This window comes from Amblyomma americanum, chromosome 3 (assembly GCF_052857255.1).
Source record: "Amblyomma americanum isolate KBUSLIRL-KWMA chromosome 3, ASM5285725v1, whole genome shotgun sequence".
Classification (NCBI taxonomy): Eukaryota; Metazoa; Arthropoda; class Arachnida; order Ixodida; family Ixodidae; genus Amblyomma; species Amblyomma americanum.
Window position 1 is genome coordinate 52102607 of NC_135499.1, and position 15949 is coordinate 52118555.

Here is a 15949-nt window from a genome sequence, read left to right on the forward strand (position 1 = left end):
TCGAACACAGTCGTGCAACTGTGCTCCCATTTAAGATTTTGCATCGCTTAAAACAGGACGGCGACGGACGGATTTTTGTTGGACAAGAACACCCGTGGTGCTGTAAAAAACCTCTCCAAGTTCATTTTCAATTTTGTTCACTCTCAGTGAACTTCTCTACAGCTCTCAAAAAGCACGCCTCAGCTGCCTTGTTTACTGCAGTACCGAGGCGCGCGCGAGCCGACGGCACGCGAGTCCTCGTTGGCGTTCCATAACCCTCCTCGCTGCTCCGGCCTCTCCTCCTCTTCCCCCACCCACTCCTCTTTCTGTTTGCACTGCGCCAGCTCTTCCGAGCCTTCGGCGCAGGCCTGCGAACCCTAGGGATTTTCTCCTATATCTAGAGAATTTAAACGTTTAGGGGAAAAATATATTATTGTTGTAATCACGGCGACAGTTTCATTCCTTTCAGGGCTTAGTCCAGGATTCGTTAGGTTTCGATAACTCGAATGTTTTTCTTACTCGTGATACGCGAGTTCTCATAAATGTGTTATTGTATTGAAAGTGTGCTAAAGGGGTCTCTGCGAAATAAAAGACTTTGCAATTCAACTACGCGCATTTTTTCTATGCCTGAATATTACTTTTCGCATCTAGGGAAATCTAGGGAATTTTGAGTGAAAAATTGCGGGAGAAGTGGCTTTCGAGGTTGGCAGCACTGCTTCAGCGTGGCACCCCTTGAGCTCCGCTGCTGGTGCCGTTGGCGCGCCAGCGAAACCGAGCTGCAACAGCTGTCCGCATGCGCCGTGCCAAGCGAAGGGGGGGGGGGGGGGGGGCGGAGAGAGTGAATCCACATCCAGGAACGAAGATGAAGGCACGCCCTGCGAAAAGCAGCAGCTAAAGACTAACTTTGCAATTCGACAGAGCGAGTCCCACTCGGCCAGATCTGACTATCGCGTCACCCCAGGTTTAATCAAAGCTAAACAAACCAAAGCCAAATTCGTTTCACCCACTCCTCTCGCTTTCCGCGGCAGGGACACGGGTCACTTCCCGCGCCTTTTTCCTCTTTGGGCGGATTTATCGCGTAATAACATGAGTAAAAGTTTTAATCACGCGCGTGCCTTCCACGCGGCCTTGCGGTTGTTTCGTGCAAACAAAGCGATTGTTAACGTGTATATACAGTAACGACGTCTTCCTGGTTCCCAATTTTTGACTGAAAACATTTCCTTCGTGAAATGACCACGTTCAGCCGTCAAAGAAACACATAAACGTCCTCCGTCGGACGATAAGTCCGATTTGAGGGCATCTAGTCCACGTGTTTCTACCACGGCGCGCTTTCGCTGCTTTCTGTCGCGCAATAACGCGTAACAGTCTTAATCGGGCGCGTTTCCTGGCCCTACAAGTTTCCTTCAGCATTATGCACGGGTACTTGCGTGTGGCAATGCAAAAGAAATTACCCGAGTGCACAGTGGCGATGGTGAACTCTTTATTAAAAAACAAGAGCAGTTCAAGCACCGGTTCCTGCAGATAACAGACTCGGTTTAGAGAGAGGGTTACTCGGGAGAGAGACAGTGGCACGCACCGTGCGAGCTCTGCCAAGGCTCGTTTGGTGGCCCCCAGAGGGACCGTGAAAAGAAAAAAAAGCTGGCAAAGCAGCTTTGAGACCCGGAGGGCCTCGTGCAGTGCAGATAGAGATGACAGAGGTCCTCTTCACATAGGGTAGTGCCTGGCGATGGCCTCCATCAGCCGAAGGAACGGGTCATGGCAGCGCTTCCTCCCGTTGATTGACTGCCACCAAAGCCAGCCCAGGTACGTCTCCGTGAGCTGCGGCGTAAGTTTCCGACCGCTTCTTATGAGCCGGGCCTTGGCCTTCTGCCATGAGCTCTCGATGCTCTGTGCGCCGGTAACGGGGTCAACGAAAAACTGCGAATGGTTGAATGTCTGGTGAGTCAAGTTCATGTTGACCCCGTTGCCGTCGAGCAACCCCGGCACACATTGGTACGCCGCCCACTCGTCGCTGACAATGGTGGTCCCCGGCTTAACGTTGGCGGCGATGATGGCTCCCTGAGTCGCCGCTTCGCGCCGGTCGACCTTGAAGAGGCGCAACTTCTTGGTCGCCTCCCAGATCATTCCAAACACCCACGGTCCACCACGCCGCCGTAGTTATTCTGGCGGTGCGCTGGCACGTTGTCGCCTGCCAAAAGTCGGCCGCGGTTGGCTTTGAGCTTGCCCCTCATAAGGCACTCGTCCACCTGCACCACTTCTCCAGGTCCACCCATGGGGGGCTGCTGCGATAGCTCAGCACAGCAGACCTCGCGGACGTAGTTCGTCCAGTCGGTGCAGGCCTGCTTCGATACCTCCCCGTTCTGCATTTCTCTGGCGACCGTCATCGATATTTCCTTCGACATGCAGAAGGTGAGGTACAGCACAGCTGACCTCGGCAGCTTCACGTTTGGGCGGCCTAGGGAGTCCTTGCGGGCAAAAAAGCTCGCTGAAGCGCCTCCACTTGCTCGCAGAGCAGCACCTCCTCGTAACGCAGTGGTGCCGTGCAGTTGCGACAGTTGTTTGCGGCATCTGTTGCACCGGAACTGCGCCCGCTTCCCCTTGGATGAGACGCGGTAGAAGGTGACAACTTCCCCCACGCAGTCCGGCTTGTCGTCATTGAACCCCAGTTGTCCACAAATGCCCCAGTACTCGGATTTCGCCGGGCGGCCTCCGGAGCTGGTGGACGGCTGGGGGGGTCGCACTGCAGATGACCGCGGTGCGAGACGAAGCGACTTGACGAATTCTTCCTGGACCGCTTCATCGGCCACGATGCGGCCCATTTCGCTGAATTTGGGATCCCAGCGGACCGAAGAAGCCATTGAGGAAAATGTACAAAAAGAGACGGAAATGGCAACAGTGACGGGTGAATCTCCGAAACCACTTCCAAAGAGTCTGGAGACAATGCAGTTCGCAAAATGCAGCGCTTATATAGGGTTGAGGCCTAGAAGAGGGAGAGAGATATGAAGAGGAGCCCTCGCAAAACCACGTGACTTTTTTGCGCGCAGGCCTTAGTGCTCCGTCTCGGAGGGCGGGGTTTGAGTTTTTTGTTTTTATTTTTTTTTAACGCCGGGAGTTCGCGGAGGGTCGCGACGCATTTCCCGCCAAAACTCGGCATGCGCAGGCCTGAGTGGTCCGTCTCGGAGGGCGGGGTTTGTGTTTTTTGTTCTTATTTTTTTTAACGCCGGGAGTTCGCGGAGGGTCGCGACGCATTTCCCGCCAAAACTCGGTATGCGCAGGCCTGAGTGGTCAGTCTCGGAGGGCGGGGTTTGTTTTTTTTTTTTCTTTTTTTTTACGCCGGGAGTTCGCGGAGGCTCGCGACGCATTTCCCGCCAAAACTCGGTATTCCTTTGTATGCATCTTCGGCTGTAGAAATGCAAGCAGAATCGCGCTTTTTGCTCGAAAGGAGCGTAATTCGCGTGCTGGATACACCACAGAGCACGAGGGACCACGGTTCGTACCTGTTGCGCGGGCGTAAGTACGTCCGCAATAGCTTTCTCTACGCGAACTATGTTTTTTTCTGTCGCTGTGGTGTCTTGTCTCGCTTCGTCCCCGTCTTTATTCGCGCTGTACCGCATTATGGAAAAATACCAACTAGCCCGATCTGCCACTCTTGCGTGGTGTATGCTTGGCCCTAATACTTGACTACGGGTAGTTTGTCCCGCGTTATTGCGCGTTGGACCACGATTCGAACGCGTTCCGAAGGCGAAAATACGTCCCCGAATCGCTTTCTCTGCGGCGGTTAATGAACAGGGCTCTGTGGCTGCATAAATGGGCGCAGAGCGCTGCACCACTATTCGAACGCGTTCCGAAGGCGAAAATACGTCCCCGAATCGTTTTCTCTGCGGCGGTTAATGAACAGGGCTCTGTGGCTGCATAAATGGGCGCAGAGCGCTGCACCACTATTCGAACGCGTTCCGAAGGCGAAAATACGTCCCCGAATCGTTTTCTCTGCGGCGTTAATGAACAGGGCTCTGTGGCTGCATAAATGGGCGCAGAGCGCTGCACCACTATTCGAACGCGTTCCGAAGGCGAAAATACGTCCCCGAATCGCTTTCTCTGCGGCGGTTAATGAACAGGGCTCTGTGGCTGCATAAATGGGCGCAGAGCGCTGCACCACTATTCGAACGCGTTCCGAAGGCGAAAATACGTCCCCGAATCGTTTTCTCTGCGGCGGTTAATGAACAGGGCTCTGTGGCTGCATAAATGGGCGCAGAGCCGCGTTTTCGCTCCAAAACAAGCGCGCACAAGACGCTGCACCACGATTCGAACGCGTTCCGAAGGCGAAAATACGTCCCCGAATCGCTTTCTCTGCGGCGGTTAATGAACAGGGCTCTGTGGCTGCATAAATGGGCGCAGAGCGCTGCACAACGATTCGAACGCGTTCCGAAGGCGAAAATACGTCCCCGAATCGCTTTCTCTGCGGCGGCTGCAGAAATGCTCCAAAATAAGCGCGCACAAGACGCTGCACCACGCTTTGTATGCCCCTGCCGCTGCACGGCACAATAATGGATGCCCAGATACCGCTGTATGCTCAATGGCTGGCGAGGCGGGAGGTTATAGAAAAGAAAGGAACGGAGCGAAGAGCGGAACGGCTGTGAAAGAGGAGAACTAAGCGAGGAGGCGGAGGAAAAAAAGAGATAGAAGGAAAGAGAAAAAAAAGGCGAGGAGGGTCGCGACGCATTTCCCGCCAAAACTCGGTATGCGCAGGCCTGAGTGGTCAGTCTCGGAGGGCGGGGTTTGTTTTTTTTTCTTTTTTTTTTACGCCGGGAGTTCGCGGAGGCTCGCGACGCATTTCCCGCCAAAACTCGGTATTCCTTTGTATGCATCTTCGGCTGTAGAAATGCAAGCAGAATCGCGCTTTTTGCTCGAAAGGAGCGTAATTCGCGTGCTGGATACACCACAGAGCACGAGGGACCACGGTTCGTACCTGTTGCGCGGGCGTAAGTACGTCCGCAATAGCTTTCTCTACGCGAACTATGTTTTTTTCTGTCGCTGTGGTGTCTTGTCTCGCTTCGTCCCCGTCTTTATTCGCGCTGTACCGCATTATGGAAAAATACCAACTAGCCCGATCTGCCACTCTTGCGTGGTGTATGCTTGGCCCTAATACTTGACTACGGGTAGTTTGTCTCGCGTTTTTGCGCGTTGGACCACGATTCGAACGCGTTCCGAAGGCGAAAATACGTCCCCGAATCGCTTTCACTGCGGCGGTTAATGAACAGGGCTCTGTGGCTGCATAAATGGGCGCAGAGCGCTGCACCACTATTCGAACGCGTTCCGAAGGCGAAAATACGTCCCCGAATCGCTTTCCGAAGGCGAAAATACGTCCCCGAATCGTTTTCTCTGCGGCGGTTAATGAACAGGGCTCTGTGGCTGCATAAATGGGCGCAGAGCGCTGCACAACGATTCGAACGCGTTCCGAAGGCGAAAATACGTCCCCGAATCGCTTTCTCTGCGGCGGCTGCAGAAATGCTCCAAAATAAGCGCGCACAAGACGCTGCACCACGCTTTCTATGCCCCTGCCGCTGCACACAATAATGGATGCCCAGATACCGCTGTATGCTCAATGGCTGGCGAGGCGGGAGGTTATAGAAAGAAAGGAACGGAGCGAAGAGCGGAACGGCTGTGAAAGAGGAGAACTAAGCGAGGAGGCGGAGGAAAAAGAGAGATAGAAGGAAAGAGAAAAAAAAAGGCGAGGAGGGTACAGGAGGAGGAGAGAAAATAGAAGGAAAGGGAGAAAAAGAAGACGAGGAGGGTACAGGAGGAGGAGAGGCGCCGTTGCGAGAGGGGTTATGGAACGCTAACGAGGAAAATGCCCAAGAACAATGTACTGTATTACGCGCATTTTTCTAATATGCTGAAGTTCAATGGAATCATGACAGCTGATTTTGAGCTAACGCTAGGGCAGCCGAACGGCGCAGCAAGTGGGCACCGATGCTGGCTGTGTAGTCTGGCCGTGACGACCGCCGCAACTCAAAATCCAGCTACTCCCCACCTCGGTCAGAATTTTGGCTCACCTTTACATCGGCGTTTGAAATAGGCTTTATTGTCTTGCCAGTTCTTGGTGCTTCGTTGTTGTGCCTCATAATTGTCATCGCACGCTGGGAGGAAGAAATTGAGCTACAGCTCCCATTGCTCGGTTCTTCCATGGCAAGGACAGCTGCTTGCGTGCGTGCAAAGTAAATTTTCTTCCTGTGAGATACTGTGAGGTAGAGTGCGCGTTTCTGATCTCGTACAGCAAATGCTACAGGTGTTATATTGATGCTGATTACAATGCTGTCTTTGCATCATGAATGAGCAGTGTGGCAACCGCAGGAGTGATCTGGCGGGGAACGATAAAAGAAATTTTGCGAATATTTCTGTATAAACGCACCATTTTTAGTACGCTTAAAAAAAAAACAACTACTGGGTCTAGTGGAGACCATATGCTTGTGTGGCAGTCTTCAGGTGCTTCTGTACCATATGTCTGACAACATGCATTGTGTGGCAGCCGTGTTTGGCTGCTCATTTGTGCACACTTCAATGTTTTCTGATGTGTTGCTCAAAGCCTGTCATGATGTCTTGTGACTTTGCGGTCTTGTCTAATTGCACTTGAGCTGCCTCCTTTATTTCAAGGCTATTGACCGCAGTGGTCTTATTACTGCCAACCTAAGCTCGAGCACGTATAGGCTAAGGCTCCCAGTGCCCAGCCATTATAGGAGGTCCTGCTAGTGTAGGTTACTGCTGTCCCAAGCAACTTCCCAGACAACATGAATAGGTGTGCCACTGAGCAGCAGGTCTGGTTACGTTAGCTTGTAACTGGCAACACCTCTGGTTACCACAAGTGTCCTTACCCAAATGCTTCGCACTTGCTCATTGTTCCGAGGAATAGTGTCATCAGTGCTCATTGAATGAGACAGTGGTTGTGTGTCCTTTCGTGTGCGCACCTTGGCTAAATGTGCATTCTTTGAGAGCGGTCAGCGTCCAAGTGGCCCACAAACACTTGCATGTTTCATTGAGTGTTTACCCGCCGGTTTCGGATGCACAGGACAATTCCACAGTTGGCCCCATACAACCTGACGTGATCAGCGGATCCAACAGCCTCGGGGCAGTAGCGATGGCACTCGGTTTTTGCCAACCCGGCGAGCCACCGCAATGGAAGCTGGTTGAGCGAACCAAGCGGCGTTTGGAACATTGGTGGCGCACACGACACGGTCACGCTCCTTGAAGGCTCAGGGAGTCCAAAACGTGCCACGGGCATGTATTAGGTATTTTTATTCTTTAATTTTTTGTTTTGTTACCTTCTTGGCTTGATCAAATCATATTGTATTCTCCAGCAAGTATCTGGATGGTCACCTGGGCTAAAAGCTATACGAACATCTTGACGAAGGCCCAGGAAACCATTACATGGCAGCAGCAGACAGAACGAAATAACAAATAATGAACAATACAGAAGTGGTCATCAATAAATAAATAGAAAGCTGTCGATCTCCAGATACAAAAGGATAGCCAGCATCATCATCATCATCATTGTGAAAATATGCCAACAGTGACAGTGCCTTTCTGGAAAATTTAGCATTTTGCGCTGTGGAGGAAAACATCACATCGCTCTGTGAATTCTTTTCTGGCTTTGTTAAAAATGCACAGCTGCTCTTTAAACTTTCCAATTCTTACGTGCAGTTTAAGTCACCAAGGACTCAGAATGTTGCTGATATCAAAGAGGTGCTTCCTGGGCATCATTGTCACTTTGGCCTGGAGGTGGAATTTTGGGATCTGCTTCTCAGCGCCGCACACTTGCCACATGTAGCCAGCCTATCGTTTAATGTTGATGGGCTGCCCCTGTCAAACAGCTCGTGACAGCAGTTGTGGCCACCACTGTTTAGTACATTTCAGTAACTTTCACATGCTTGTGCTATTTGTAGTTTGTGCATATGATAGTGCTTCAACGCCCAGCGATGCTGACTTATTTGTTTATCCTTTTGACTGTGAGTTGGGACTGTTGAATGAAAAGACATCAGCAGAATTCCATGTATGCATGGGTACTGTCAGCATCAAATGTGAACAGGCTAACTTGATCTTGAAAAGAGCACAGATAATAGCTCCTGGTGATGACATCTAGTGTTTATTAACGTTTTCACTCAGGCCTCTTCACATCACTGAAGCCAAAATCAAGTGTGCTAGAATTCAGTCTCCCTAAACTCCCATTTTTCTAACAGCCCTTCGAATGGCTGCGGCTGCGGCTGCGGCTTTTCCTGTTTCCTTTATACCTTTTTTTTATTTCCTTTGGTTTTTTGCTGTGAAAAATTCTTTCTTGATAAATTTTTTTCCATTTCTAATTGGATTAAACCTGTTATGCATAGTTTGCTCTGACGTCAGAGCGACCGCTATCTTTTGGTCCAGAAAGCGCTATGAAAGCCTGGGCGTTTCCCTAATCAGTATATTGCCAACCAGTTCCTGCATACACTATGGGAGCTAGCCTGCACACCCAAAGATGGCATCCATGACGTCACATACAATCTATCTGTACTTATCGGCACAGGCCAGAACGCCTTTATCCTTGAGTCTTTTGTATTAGTCCTACCACAGTATGAGTACAGGTCATTGTGCTAAGATCAGCCTTAGATGTTGGCTCACTCCATCAGAATTCTCCTTGCTACTCATAGCTAGGTTATATGTTACCTAGGAAGGTGTCCTTGCTTTTGCTCATGTCGCGTGCATTTTTACCGTTCACAAAATTTTTTTACTAAACATTTGTCATTCAAACAGTGTAGGTTTGCCAGTTCTCAGGTATTGTGGAGGTTTGAACGCCGAGTCATACAAAAGGAGGATACTGTGTACCGTCATGACAGACAAACTGGCATCACTATTTTCTTGGTATGGGAAGATGGGAAAGCATGCCTTTAGGTACTTCATTCTGTTGAAGTGCATTGTTAGTAAGTTCTGTGAAATCATCGTGGTCCTCAAGGGAAAAAAAAAATATTTGTTTCTATTTGGCATACTATGTGAAGCTGTGCAGTATTGCTATGGGCTGATGTGTGCAGTTCTTATAGGGATTCAGGGCAGGGTGCTTTAGTGCATTTCCACTGTCTGCTTCACACCTTTATCGGTATTACAGCTGGGTACCTTGAGCATTGCCTTCTGTTACACATGGGCTCCGCTGCTATCACTGCAAGGAATTTTGTGATAGTACTTAGGCATGTTGGTGTGCAAGTAATGATAGAGAATAGCCTGATGGGCATTTAATAGTATGAATGCAGGACATATGGCAAATACACATCTAAGCAAAAAATGTGGTGGTCATATTAGAAACGTCAGTCATTGTAAAAGTTCTAAGACGGACAAGAAACCAAAACAGAGCTCTGTAGCAACAATGAAACAAAAATACACTGTGATACAAAAAAAAGATAAAAGAAGTATCATTTGAGAAGATGTTTCCATAGTTAACCTTGAAAGGGTCAGAGGTGTCTTGAGGTATGCCTGTGATTACTAATATTCTTATACAATGTGCATTAAGGTGATCTACTGCAAAAAAAAAAAAACACAATACTCTGTGGATGTACGAGATTCACGTTTTGGGCCTCTGCTTTTCATATGAATTGCCTCGGAAGCAGTGAAATTTTATGGGTGGTTCCTGGCTCTTCATGAATTCTGCGCACTGTTGTGGCACCTCACAAGACAACAGTAATGACTTCCAGAATTCTGTGAAAATGAAGAAATCGATGCCATTGTCAAAAGTAAAAAGAATATTACATTCAAAGCGCGTTAATCCGGCTAAATACGTCTCTGCATTCCATACAATTTCGCCTATAGTGAGGCAGCGCTGTTGTCGTGCTGGCAAACTTGAGCTCAGGTTTGCTATAAGACAAAGGCATGAAGAGGAAGTGAGCAGGATGGGTGCTTTCCTTTTCATGTATTTGTTATATCAGCATTTATTTTATTTTTCAAACAGGTAATGAACCAAATAGGTCAACAGTATATCTTGCTGAAGTATCTAGGAGCATGCTGAGGTCACTTATGTTCGCCATTCCTAGTTTCTGCGTGTATATATGAAAGTCATAAAGTCAGGCGTCTTGATATGAGAATGCGTGAATGTTGACTTCCTTAAAGTAAGCCTATGGAATGGGCCATTTGCACAATATTTTCAACATTTACTACAACCAGTGTGAACTTTGTTCAGTGAAAGGTGTAGGTCAGGGGTTGCTTCCAGAGATCACAGCATGGGCAGTGTACATTGATGCTCAACCTTTACATCTGCAAGAAAATGTGAACTCATGTGAAAATCATTTGTTTTGTTATATCTATAACCGTTGTTAAACAACAAACCTTTGTTGGCGCTAGTACCATACCAGCTGCTTTATCATTTTAGCAACAAAACTCTTATGAAAAAGCCAAAATCTGCCTGCAAATTTTCTTTTCTCTTTCAGATGCTGCCAAAGGGGTGTACAACTGCAGTGACATTGCTGCTGCGATTGCTATCAAAGAATGGCTGTGCCACACCCCTGCAAGGTAGCGAGAGGATTTGGGAAAGGTGGGTTCAGTGAAGCTCTCCTGGGTGTTTATCAGTAGCAAGTGGTAGTTATATGCTCATAAATAGGCTGAATTTAACTGTGCCCTGTTTTAAAAAGAGCTAGTTGGTAGATTTTATTTTTACCTCCAGCTTGAAGAATATGGAACAAGCACAACAAAACACACGAAGCACAATGCCATCATTACATTACACTGTAACATACAGTTCATGCATGGTAGGTCAATGTTGGTAGGTGGGAAATGGTTCATGTGGTCGATGGCTGGTGTCATTTACTTTAACATATAGCATTTGCCAGGTGGAACTTTCTTTGTCTTTCAAGGCTGTGGACATGGTACTGACAAAGTAATATTCATGGCCAGGGCATTCATGAGCTACATCACTCCATGCTGCATTTCTGGCCACTTTCCTATTTGCCTTAGATAATGCATGCATACACCTGACCTCCCAAATTTAGGTCTAACAGGAGCCAACAGCACATTTTCAATAGGAATGTTCAGAGCCCCAACCACATTAGTGCATGTATATGAACTATCCTTGCCTTTACTGGCACAGTAAGCCTGCCAGCTACCAAGTACCGAAGTGTTCTGACACTGGGCATTGAGCACGTCATCCCTTTCTCTCCCTTCAATGTTTGCCCGTTACGTACCATATGTTACACTGCAGTGTAATGAAATTATTTGATGCAGTGCTGTGACTCTCACTTTTTTGTACTTGTCCAGTCTATCTAAAAGTGATGCCCTGCTGAAGTGCTGTAATATAATTCCGCTGCCACTCTGAGACTGTGGCAGTTGTTCAGAAAACTGACTGATTTCCTGAAGAATGCCAAAAGCAAAAACCACCGAAACCAAGAAGGAATTTTCCATTGTTCGTTTTTAAAATTATTTGTGGGTTTTATCAGTGGGAAATTTATAGTGCAATTAATTTGGTTTAAACATCATTCATTACAAAGTAGAAGAAAAAACAACCACACGCTGTCAAGGGAACATGAACTCATGACCTCTAAGTTATGCATCCTGTGCTGTACCAACTCGGTAACAGTGACGGCTTTCCAATGGGGTATTTATGTTGCATGCGATCTAACTTTGAGAATGATCACCAGCACATCCTCGTCCATAGCAGCGGACATAGTGCGGCCTGTATTACCGCGGGTGTCGCATGGAACGATTCTTTACCTGAGTTGAAATTTTCATCTGGGCACACATCTGAAGTTCAGAGCAGTATCTTCATTATGTTCATGTATGAAATCATTAACGTTTTCACTGTGGCAATGATTTTTGGAGACATAATGCGTGTACTTCATGGCCCACCTGTGGCCCACCCTTAAATTTTCTTGGGTGTGGTGTGACCCACCAGTGAGGCTTTGACAAAGCTGACTTATTGGAACCAACAGCAGAAGTCGCAAACCTGGCATATGGATTTTTCTCAGGCGCTTTGAAAAATGTGAGCTGTCCCAGAGCTTCATCACGCCACTCTATTCGTGCCATGCAGTGGGAATGCACGTGACCTACTGATGATCCATGACGCTGTGAACGTGTATTTACCCTTCTTTACAGGCCCGTTGGCTATTATTTAAGTTAGCATAAAATTCTGAACAGTGCATTAGTAACCAAAATAAGCAATAAAAAGGGAAAAAATACATGGTAAATAATATGTGAACACATGATCACTGTACAGAAGAGCATAAGAAACGACATGGAAATAATGCAATAAAATGTGCGACACAGGGTAAAACTAGAATGCACATGGAATGTACTATCATTGCGTGATATAGCACGGTTAAGGCAGACAAATCAGAGAAAAAAGGGAAATTGGAAGCATAATAGGTACACAGAAGTTAAAAAATCAAAACGGCACTTAACAGCCGCATTCAAACAAACAAAAACAGAGATGGGTACAGAGGCGTGCTAAATGACGGCTTCAGTGAAAGGTGATGGAGCGTATCTAGACTAAACAGAGAAACGATGTTTTTTTTTCAGGGTGTTCCAGAATCTGATGGCTCATGAAAGTGCTAATGAATTGAAAGCTAATGTTTCACAATATATCCTTGTAAAACTGAGGTGATTGTGCAGTCTTTGGGTATGTGGGATGGAACATGGAGGTGAAATGAACTTGGTCTATTGAAGTGTACATACTTGTGAAATATTGTTGGGAGAGTGATGTCATGGCATGTGCTTGAAGATTGCAGTGAAAGATCAGTTTTAATCTGTGTGGTGCTTGAATGGTGTAGTTATAGTTTTGTGAAATGAATCGTGCTGTTGTATTTTGATGGATTCTAACATTATTTGTCATTGGTGTCATGCAGAAAGCATTTTTATTAAATTTGCATAGAGGGAATTACGTTTCTTGCTTACCACTACAATACCCTTGCTCTTCTTGATTCATTGTCCCAAAGCTCTGATTTTGCAGTCTTTGCAGGCCTTATAGGGTCAGCAGGAAAGTCTGAAAACATGTCGCTACTGATTAAAATCAAGCCCTTCACCAAGTTATCAGCCTCTTATGTATGCTAAGAATGAACTATTTAGTTAGATCTTTTTGTACATTCTGAAAAAAAGGGGCGAAAATAAAGATAATTTAAGACTTGTATATTGTGAAACATATTGAACTGCCGTGGTGGCTCAGTGGTTATGACACTCAGCTGCTGACCCAAATGGCACGGGCTCGATCCCGGCCGCAGCGGATGCATTTCGGTGGAGGCGAAATTCTAGAGGCCAGCGTACTGTGCGATGTCAGTGCATGTTAAAGAACCCCAGGTGGTCGAAATTTTTGGAGGCCTTACTACGGCGTCCCTCATAGCCTGAGTTGCTTTGGGATGTTAAACCCCCATAAACCAAACCTAATCTGCTTTCTGTTTCTGTATTTAGCTTGTGCAGGCCAGCACCCAATTACACAAGCCCAAGGTCAACTGAGTCGACTTTCTATGACTTCCCTGGCCAGGCCACGTCTTATCGTGTGTGCAGCTGTGCCCCGTCTGGAAGCCCACCTCTTGTAGTGTGTATATGCACTCCATGTTTGAGCCCACATCTTATCGTGTATGTGTTTGCCATGTGTGAGACCATATATCTTCGCCTGTTTGTGCCTTACGTGTGTGCCTGAAAATCGCACCAGTGATGCAGTGATACTAAATGAATCAGTTTCTTAATTTTTTTGCTTGCTTGATGTATAAAATGTTTTTAAAAAGGGCTACATAATTCCAAAATGGTGATTTAATGATTATTTTATGGTGGGTGTGGTGCTTTTCTGTGTCACTGATTTATTATGGACTGTTGTGAAGACAGCAAGCTCTCTCTTTGTGTCGTCATGTGTAATATTTTTATTTTGTATGGTTTTATTGCAGAATGTTCTGAAATTTTGTTGTTAATGTCTCAGTTTTGTTTTTGAACCGCTTTGTGCAGAGAGTTAATCATTCAAGAGTTTTGTAATGTACAGTAAAACCTCGTTGACATGTTTTTAAAAATCTGCGAGAAGAAAATGTATCTGGGAAAAGGTATGATCCAAACTACCAAACTTTGAGAAATGTAACTGCTGAATGAGGTACAAAGACATTTATCGACAATTTCACTTCATAAAAAATCAATTCATAGCACAGGATCTGAACAAATCCATTTCTAGTGCTCGCAGAATTCAGCCCACGCTCGTGCTCTATTAAGCGGGGAAGTAACTTCGTAACGCATCTGGTCCGTCGACGGCAATGACGAAAGTAACCAAAATATTCTTGTCGTTTTTAGATGCTTCGCCTCTTTGCACATAAATACTGCGGAGAAGCCACCGCGGCGGCTGATTGTTGTAGAGTTTCTAAGCGCATCACTGTAGTTAGTAGATGCTTCGTCCCCTTGCCCTTACGCAGCCGCGAAGAAACCTCGGCGTTCTCTTCATGTCACATCCCCGCAAGAACGGCTGTCTCGAATGCTAGCGCGCCGTTTTTATTTTTGTTGGTGGTGGCGGTGGTAGTGGTGGTGGTGGTTGTGCTTCGCCACCTTGCATCTAGGGGTAGCAGGGAAGCCATCACTGCGGGTGACTGCCGCTGCATTTCAGCTTTTCATGTCGCATGCCCTCATGTTCGGCCCACTTGTATCTTTTGAACATGTGCATTTGGTCGATAAACGTATTATACGACCACAATTTGTCAAAATTTTAAACGCAGTAGCCGGAAAACTGTGTTATCCGGGAATGTATTAACCAGGAGAAATAGTGTCACTATATGGGACATTTTAAAGGTCTGTGATTTTGAGCGTGCGAACCGGGAAAACATGTGAACTGGAAACGTATCAAGGAGGTTTTACTGTATTTCCTTTTCTTGATGAGTTTTTCAAGCCACTCTTCTAGTTATTTTTCTAGCCATTTTTTACAGTTCTAACCTTAATAAAAGTTATAAGCAGTATACACGATTCATGTCAAAGTATTTTTCCAATTACTAGTTACAGTATTTGCTTCTTTTGTTGGATGAGGTTCAATAAAAAGTTGTGATAGCAACTCAAACTGATGAACTTCAATTATTTTGCGGGTGGACACCATTTTAAGCCATGCTTCAGCGCTGCCATGCTGTGCATGAAATTGTTTACAGTCGGCATTTTAGGATTAAAATTTTAAAAGCAGCGGGGCCTCTATCTTAACTTGCACTCATTTGCAAAACAATCCTTTCAGCTGATCAGGTGTAACCAAAAGGGACATTTTCAAATGGGATGCAAGTTGCTGTACAAGCTCTAACTTGTGTGCTTTATAAAGAGCTTCCAAGCTGAAAACATACAGCAGAAACCATGAGTGTTGCCAATATGGGTAGTTGTCAGCTACTGGCCATTGTTATGGCCTTCAGGGTCAAATGAAAATGTGGGTCCTTGCCTAGAGTCAGCTACAGGATATATAGCCAGTGAGCATCTTTTGGCTTAGACTCGATGTCTAATAAAGGTTCACGAACATAGTCCATGGTATACAAGCCAGATTGCAGTTCCGGATGAGCTTTTGATAATCTATACTGCACATTGATACAGTGTCAGCCAGACATATCTGGCAATCCACTATAGTTATTAGTGCGTCTGGTGCTACAGAGCGCGAATGGATTCAACCGTTTTGTATTAAGTTTTGCTACCTGATTATGACGCCTAGTCCGCGGACCAATGGTGCGTCATGTAAAAGTGGCGTCACATCATGAGCATCTTTGTTTTGTTTTTGCTGCCTTTAAGCAAGTTATTAGTTTGTTTGGTGGTACAAAATGCCGATGGGGTCAACAGTCGTGTTGTGTCAAGTTTTGCTGCCTAATATAATGTTTTAAGTTTTATCCCCTGCAACAACTACGGTGGAACACGGGCATTTCCTTCAATACTTGACTGTAGTACGGTCTGTCCATACGTTTCTTTCAAAACAGATATGGTTCAGTTTCTAAAACGTACAAAGTGTACGTTTTAGGTACGGAAATTTTTTACAGTGTAGAAG

At 46.5% G+C, this 15949-nt stretch overlaps 1 long non-coding RNA gene and 1 pseudogene across 1 annotated transcript; one reads left to right on the forward strand and one right to left on the reverse strand.

The window, feature by feature from the left end:
• Positions 1-1683: 1683 nt before the first annotated feature.
• On the reverse strand, positions 1684-2273 carry LOC144122952 (uncharacterized; annotated as a pseudogene).
• A 4469-nt stretch (positions 2274-6742) lies between these two features.
• Positions 6743-15084, forward strand: LOC144122953 (uncharacterized). The gene is made up of 3 exons (XR_013312955.1): positions 6743-7262; positions 10419-10522; positions 13384-15084. It is a non-coding gene; the product is annotated as an uncharacterized LOC144122953 (long non-coding RNA).
• Positions 15085-15949: the final 865 nt, after the last annotated feature.